This window comes from Apium graveolens, chromosome 11, assembly GCF_009905375.1.
Source record: "Apium graveolens cultivar Ventura chromosome 11, ASM990537v1, whole genome shotgun sequence".
Classification (NCBI taxonomy): domain Eukaryota; kingdom Viridiplantae; phylum Streptophyta; class Magnoliopsida; order Apiales; family Apiaceae; genus Apium; species Apium graveolens.
Genome location: NC_133657.1, coordinates 206,593,007 through 206,601,870, shown reverse-complemented (window position 1 = coordinate 206,601,870; position 8,864 = coordinate 206,593,007).

Genomic DNA, 8,864 nt, shown 5'->3' with positions numbered 1-8,864 from the left:
GTCATACTTGGCACATGCATCACATTTTCCAATTCTACTTCTTATAAATTCAATTGTGGAGTGATTTTTGTCTTGCCAACATGAGACATAGCCAACCTTGAGTTGTTTGTGGTGACAACAACACGGCTGCCTTTGTATTTATTCAGATTGGCTAATTTCTCTTTATCTCCAGTCATATGATTAGAACAACCAGAGTCTACAATCCAATCTTCTTCATAATTTATAAATATATCACTTAATGTGATGATGGCCATTTTTTCTATTTTATCTTCTTGACTGATGCAGGATGCTATGAATTTTTGTTGATTGTCCATTGCGTAAGCCACCTTAAAGTCACATTTTTCTTCACTGTTATCAACTTCGTGGCTTGATGTTGCAGTGTTTCCTTCCATTCGTTTGAACCGAAAATCTCTTGCATAGTGACCTTTCTTTCCGCAGGTGTAGCACTGATTATTGTTCCTTCGATATTTTATTTCATCCTTGTTTTTATTTCCAGGATTCAGATGAGCTCCCCCATGTTGAAAACTTCCTTCTGTCCTCCTCTATTAACAATCCTTTGAGATTCTGTTGTATTGTCTTGTATCTCTCTTCTCTTGTCCTTCATACCCTCTTTTATTACTAAAATAAGCTGCTTCATCATCTTCTTTTACTGATACTTTAGACATCTGTTTGTTTATAGCATCCTGGTTGGCTAAAATATTCTCCAACTCGGTTAAAATTGGTTCTTTCGCCCATCCACGTGTTACAGTGATAATACTATTAAATTCAGATCTAAGCCCATGAATTATAATCCTCCATTTTATGGATCTAATTTAGAGATTTCATCACAAATATTTTTAACTTGGTTAAAATATTGACTCACCGTTATGTCTTCCTGTGAAATCGATAAGAGCTCATTTTCCATCCGCTGGAGTTTCGCATCGTTTGTTTTTGCGAACAATGATGCCAGGTTGTCCCATGCCTCTTTTGAAGTTTTTGAATCTTTGATATGCTGCAACAACTCATCTTCAATTGTTATTGATAAAACATACATAGCCTTTCCTGCTTTCACCTTCCATTTTTTTAACTCCTCTGTATTGGTGGGTGGTGTGGTGTTGCCATTGCTAATAATATCCCACAAGTCTTGCCCAAGAATATAGAAATGCATCCGGATGCTCCATATATTGTAGTTGGAATTATTGAGTTTCTCGACGCCGCTTACTGATGTTGTTATGTCTGCCATAGTGACTTGGATAGTATGCCCAACAAAATTCCAAGAAGGTTTGGTCCCTGACCAACAACTTGAATCCCAATAGAAAACTTAAATTTTTCACAGACCGCCGACCACCGTCTTTGACAATCCGGGCTCTGATACCAAATGTAAACACTTAGGAATAAAAGAACTTTTATTGATAACACACTTCAGGATTACAATGCTTACTGTTTGATAATCCTTATTCTCTCTCACTAACACTCAACTTAGATTTACTCCTATTTATACAAAATGAAGATGGTTCCAGAATTTTTTTAGTGTTATGGTTCTTGAACCTTCCTCCTTAATTATACTGACTCTTTATTTTGTAAAGTAACATTAATTACATGAAATAAACTAGACAAATTCAGGAATCAGAAGTTCTTAAAAACTTCCAGAGAAAATAGTTGAACTTCAACAGTGTATGACTTGTGCGATTATCTGTTGCTGTTTTTTTCGATACAAATTAATTTAGTTTAAAGATTACAAATATTGATTTGTGTTAGTGACACTAGTGACTTATACTACTGTCCTGTGACTGTAATTTACACCAGGTGCATGGCTTATATGCGCTTGGTTTAACTAAAAATGATCGTTCAATATTTATTCCTATCTTTTTATGTCATCTATTCCTAACTTTGATTCATTTATAATTTATAATTTTTTAAAACAAAAAAAAAAGTATAACTTTTACTTATAAAATTTTTGCACCAATAAACAAACTTTAAGTAGGGACAATCTTTTTTACGAAAAGTAAGGGGGTCATTTTTAATTTTTATATTATTTGAATTTACATATTTAACTATATTAAAAAATTTAGGGGGGTTGGAAGACACTTTTACCTCTTAAAGGATCCGCCTCTGGACACACGCCTCACAAAAATAGTAGTAGCTTGTATTCAACTAAAATCTAAGTGGGCGTGGACTGATTATTGCTCAAAACCCTCAAGTAAAGACATATATCAATGCCTGTCTAGTGAGATACTCCAGAACTACTGCAGAGATAAGAATTTAACAGGGCATCTCTCTAGAACTTGAATATAGTTGATATTTTTACCTGGTCACAAATTTTGTAACCATAATTACACTACTAGGTTATTTATGCCTTTCTTATACCTTTCCACAGGTTCAAAGTGTTAGAAAATTAGGATTTTAGAGCTTAATTTTAATTATGTTCTTGATGTTGATCCTAAAATCTAATGACTGGAAATTGTTCAATGATATTTGAACTTAAATTTTCATGTATGGTTTTAAGAATTTTCTTAATGAAATCCATATGAAACGAGAGTTGAAAGTAGCTAGAAAAAGCTTGGAATTTTGAGAATATTTTTTCCCCAAATTGAAATAAATAAAGGGAGTTGTGTTCTTTATATGATATCACACACATGAGTAGTATACAATTACTAAGGTGTGTGATGGTCCATTGTGTTATTGTGTGCTTCACACGCGCACACACGCGCGCGCCGCTGCCGCCCCACCCAGGCCCGCACCGCACCGCACCTGGTCGAAGGGCGATTTAGGCTAATGTCTCGGCGTCTCGCGTTCGCGAGGCGACCTGGGCGAGGATTTTATTTATTTGAGAATTAATTTTAATTCAAATTTATTTATCAGTAGACTGGATTATTATTACAATTGTTGGGTTGGGTTCGATACTGAATTGGGCTTAGTCTAATTCATTGAACCTGGACATGAATATAATCTGATCTGTAACTGATAAATTCAATTAAAATTTAAATCTGATAATAATAATGTGGTCTTTGGAGCTCAACATGATTCTCAGACCAGACGGGTATTTTATATGGTCTGCTACACCAGTCTATCAGAATGATGAAAAGCATAAGAATGTCAGGGATGGTAAATATCCTCTCTCATATTTCTTAGTGAGTTTTTCTACATACGATTTGTAAGTTCAATCTCCTGTAATTATGTCAGATGATTGTGTTCCTTGTTTCCTGTAACTATGGTAGCTCTGACATAATCGATTTGCTGGAAAATAGTGGCCAAGGCATTTTACGAGACTGGAATTGGCCTAGTTATATATCAAAAACCTGTTACATCTTAATGCTACCAAAGCCAGAAAGCAAATAAGCCTCTCATATGTGATCAAAACAGGTGGAACAACATATCATGGTACGCAACTAAACATAACTATACATTTCTCTGTGGTCATTTATATTTCCATATCATGGTACCTTTGTTCTTGTTTATAAATATTGTTTTGTTGCATGATAGTCACTAATTAAATGGATTAAATCTATGCATTTTTACAGTTGATCTTCCGGGTAGGACCATTTATTAGAGCAGCACTTGCAACACTATGCCACCAGGTTGCGATCAGAGCAATTCCATTCAAGTCCAAGTAAATCCATTGACCAGATTTTTTTTTTTTTGTGGTGGTCACTTTGTTAATGTTTAAGAAGCTTTAACCGAGTTATTTGTATTTTGTTTCTTCACCTCCCCTTTTCTTTGTTTAATTTTCAGTGGATCTATGTATGTACCTATCTATTTGTAACTTAATTTCTTAGAGAATTTATGTGACAATGGCATGTTGAGTAGGGACTTCAAATTGCTTTTTGATATGCATTACTTTAACTTAAAGATGGAGGCCAAAACTAAAGTAGGGGCAGTGGCTATGTCTTGACTATGTGTTGTGGTGGTTGTGCTTTCATAAATTTATATCTTCCAGATTGTATGTGCCTTTAATTTGTGGTTCCTTGTAAAATATTTCTGTTGTAGATAGTTTTAGTGGTTCATATTGTAAATTTCTTCTCTGATGTGTCTTTGTTGTTCTTTGTTGTCCAGTCCACTGCTAACGTTGCTTGAGACATAATGATTATGGAAGGATCTGCAGCTAAGCACTCTAGCATAAGCATCCTCGTGCAAGATTTAGATTCACTAATTAGGTAAGTGATGTATACTGAATGCAACAACCATAATACTCCATTTGAAGAACTGGAGGAGAAAGTGAAAAAAGTTGAGTCCAAATTCCAGGAGAAAGTAAAGAAAGTTGAAGAAGGTGTCGAGCTAAAGGTACAACAAAACATGGAAGTTGTCCTTAAAGGACTTGCGGAAGCCAACCCGGATATAAGAATTGACATCCAGGACTTGTGCGTGATTGCTGAAAGTGACAATGATGATGCTACACCAATAACTGGCCGCAACAGCTTCTAGTACCTGTGTTTTTCAAGTTTATAAACGTATAACGCTATCTATTAAGTCGTGAACTAGTTTAACTTTTGTTTATGTAGTTTAACTTTTGTTGGATGTTGGATGTTATAGTAGGGGGTTGGATGTTTTAGTAGGATGGTTGTAGGATGGTTGGATGTTTTGGGAGGATGTTTGTTAGATGTTTGCTCTTTTGGATGTTTTATTGAATTTGGGGTTGCTTAAATACCAATAGTGCATTTTCAATTTCTTATTAGTCAAAGTGTTACATTAGCTTCATAAATTGTTACCGTAAACAATGTAAAATGTTTCAGTAGCTTGCTTACAAATGTTACATTAGCTACTAAAAGTGTTACCATAGGTTCTTAAAATACACCATAAAAGTGGGACCCACATGTCATGTCACTACATGCCACGTCATCAATATGGTACCCATACTGCCACATCAGCATTTCACGTCAGCATTTCACGTCAGCATTCCACGTCATTTTGAAAATTCTATGTCTCTCAAATGTAACATATGTTTTATGTTACATTTGGATTTTTTTTGTTACCTTAGGGGCCTAGGGTAACAGAAAAGGCCATGTTAGAGTAGGCGACGTTTATGTTAGATTAGGTACCCTAAGTTATCACCGAAAAAACTAACTTAAATTTTATGTTACCTTAGGCAGTTTTTGGCCTTTAGTAACGTTAAAAGGGCCCTGTTGTAACATTTTTTTTGGTTACAACAGGCTGTTTTTGGTGTAGTGTTGCAAGAATGGTAACAATTCGAATGCTTATAGCATTGGCTTCAGTCCATGGTCTTATCATCCATCAGATGGATGTAAAGACGGCTTTTCTTCATGGTGAACTTGAAGAAGAGATTTATATGGATCAGCCTGAGGGATTTTTTGCATCTGGCAATGAAAGGAAAGTATGTAAGTTGATCAAGTCCATCTATGGCTTGAAACAAGCTCCCAGAGATTGGTATAAAAAGTTTGATGAAACTGTATTGCCTTTCAGTTATAAGATTAATGAAAGTGATAAGTGTGTCTACACTGAAGTTAAAGGTGTTGAGTGTGTTATTTTGTGCCTATATGTGGATGACATTTTACTGTTTGAAACCAATATTGAGATTATTAACGAGACTAAAGAATTCTTGAAAAGGCATTTTGAAATGAAGGATATGGGTGAGGCAAGTGTGATTCTTGGAGTCAAACTGATTCAGTCCACTGAAGGAATAACCTTGACTCAATCTCATTATATAGAGAGATTTATACTTGAGAAATATGGTTATTCACAGTGTAGAATCTCTAGTACACCCTATGATTCGAAAGTTGCCCTTGTCAAGAATACTTCAGGAGTGCCTGTGTCTCAGTTAAGGTATTCTCAGATTATTGGGAGCTTACAGTAACTTGCTAACTGTACTAGACCAGATATTTCATATTTTGTGTCTAAGTTGGCTAGTTATACAAGCTATCCAAACAGAACTCATTGGGATGCTCTTGATAGAGTACTTAGATATCTAAAAGGCACAATGTACCTTAGTTTACACTACAGGAGATTTCCTGGTGTGCTTGAAGGGTATAGTGATGCAAGTTGGATAGCTAAGAAGTTTGGTTCCAATGGAGTGACTGGATACGTGTTCACCTTGGCTAGTGGAGCAATATCCTGGAAGTCAAGCAGACAGACTATAGTTACTCGGTCTACTTTTGAGGCTGAGTTGTGTGCACTTGATTTCACAGGGACGGAAGCTAAATGGTTACACGGACTTATGTCTGCGATACCTGTAGTAAGCAGACCGCTTCCTGCTATTATTATTCACTGTGATAGTCGAACAACTATCGACAAGATTAGTAGTAAAAAGCATAATCCTAAAACTAAGAGACACATTCAAGTTAGACTCAAGTCTATAAGGGGTTTAGTGACTGATAGGATCATACCTATAGAGTTCATAGGAACTCAGAATAATATAGCTGATCCTCTTACTAAAGGACTGGAACCTGCAGTGGTCCTGAAGTCAAGGTTGGGGATATGACTGTCAACCCATCATAATTCATCAACAGTGGGAACCCAATACACATGAGAGGAGATCCCTCGAAGTGTATTCAATGGGTAGTAACAAGCTGTAAGGATGAATTGGTAGTACCTTTTCTACATCGATGATACTATAGTATCTGAGTCTATCCCTTGTAATCCTAGAAGGTACTGACACTACTAGAAAAACAAGGGTGTTAAAACTCTGAATGGGGTCAAGTCATTTGACGAGATAGAGGCAGTATATCTCTGGAGATGCCCAGCTAAGCGAATGTAATTGTGTGGTCGCAATTAGAGGATAGGGTTAATCCTTGAAGCATTCAACGAACAGGATCGAGACATGACCATTAATGTTTCAAAGCCGTAGATTGGCACCATAGCCTTTGAATTGTCATCGTCTATAGAATATGATTATATTAAACGGATTAAGATTCAAGGTGAAACATTCCATCTGAATCCGATAACCATTGAAGTAGAGGATTTAGGAGGGTTCAAACTCGGAAGGGTACCGACTCTGGAAAACAAGTCATGACAGAAAATTAATCGCATATGGATTTGTGGGGGATTGTTAGAAAATTAGGATTTTAGAGCTTAATTTTAATTATGTTCTTGATGTTAATCCTAAAATCTAATGATTGGAAATTGTTCAATGATATTTGAACTTAAATTTTCATGTATGGTTTTAAGAATTTTCTTAATGAAATCCATATGAAATGAGAGTTGAAAGTAGCTAGAAAAAGCTTGGAATTTTGAGAATGTTTTTTCCCACATTGAAATAAATAAAGGGAGTTGTGTGCTTTATATGGTATCACACACATGAGTAGTATACAACTACTAAGGTGTGTGATGGTCCATTGTGTTGTTGTGTGCTTCACGCGTACACACACGCGCGCGCCGCCGCCCCGTCACGCACCGGATCGGGTCGAAGGGCGATTTAGGCGAATGTCTCGGCGTCTCGCGTACGCGAGGCGACCTGAGCGAGGATTTTATTTATTTGAGAATTAATTTTAATTCAAATTTATTTATCAGTGGACTGGATTATTATTACAATTGTTGGGCTGGGTTCGATACTGAATTGGGCTAAGTCACTTTGTTAGTGGGCTTAGTCTAATTTATTGAAGCTGGACATGAATATAATCTGATCTATAACTTATAAATTCAATTAAAATTTAAATCTAATAATAATGTGGGTGTGAAATGAAAAACTGTTACAAATATTTTTAAATTCAAAATCTGATCAGTTTTGATTTTATTTATTAATGGAGCTGTTTAATTCATACATTAATTGTGTGGGAAATTTCACTTTTCCTCTCCTATAATAGAGGCTAAAGTGAATGTATTTTACACACCACACTACATTCTCTTCTTTTCACCCTCTCTGCATTTCTCTCCCAAAAACACAAGTTCGAAGTGCTGTTAGTTAGTTTTCCGGCGACTGAGGTGCTAGTCGAGGTGGAGGTTTTGTTGCTGCTGTTAACATAAACTCCGAGCTGTTTTATCCTGATGGAAATATTGCACGCATCCTAACGCAGCAGGTAGGGGGCAATATTCTCTTCAAGAGCAGCCAGGGCTTCGAGCAAGGCCTAATGACTCAGCTATGATCTTCTTTTCTTTGCGTTCTGTATCTGTGCACAACCATTATTTTCAGTCACGGTTGAAAACTATGGTTTCGAGTACATCTTCGTTTTTCTCTTCATTATTTCAGTTACTGATTTTGTTTACATGCATGTTTTGTTTTGTTAACTGTGGTCTTGGCCTGGACTTGCCTCTATGTTGCTATATCTGTTAGTGAAATTTACAACATAAAGCACCTAAATGCTGCATCATACAAACAAAATCGTTACCATTGACAAATACAGGAAAATTAAGAAGGGACCAGGTAAGATCAGAAGTTATATCTCATACTCAGCTTTTTCCGAGCAGACGGTAAGGGTGGATATCAAAATTATGTCTCATACTCAACTAGAGAAAGTCAGATAGGGCATTATGAGACAGAGCCAATGTAGATATCAATGTAGCAGAGCCAATGTTCTTGAATATCCCTTCTTAGGTCCGACTGATCTTGGTTTAAACTCTTGGAACTTCTCTGCCATTTCGATCATTAGAAGTGACTTGGAGATTAAAGCGTTCAAATTAGGACCACTGGTGCTGCAAGCTTCCAGACCAGCTTGGACAAAAAAGGCATCAAAATGAGCACACTTTGCATTATTTGTTATCCAATACAATTTTGTATAGATATGTTCGGTAACTGTATGCAGACTTAAATGTCAAACAACGTTATCATTGTAAAGAAACCGAAAAAGATGAGAGTGCAAATTTGTTAAATATATGATCCTATTAGGGCCTTCCTCCAATACCTTAAGGTTTTAGATGGGCTGGTTACTGAACGTGGTATCAGAGCTTAAGGTTGGCCGGAGGACTAAGGTAGATACAAACTAAAAAGGAATGTAACA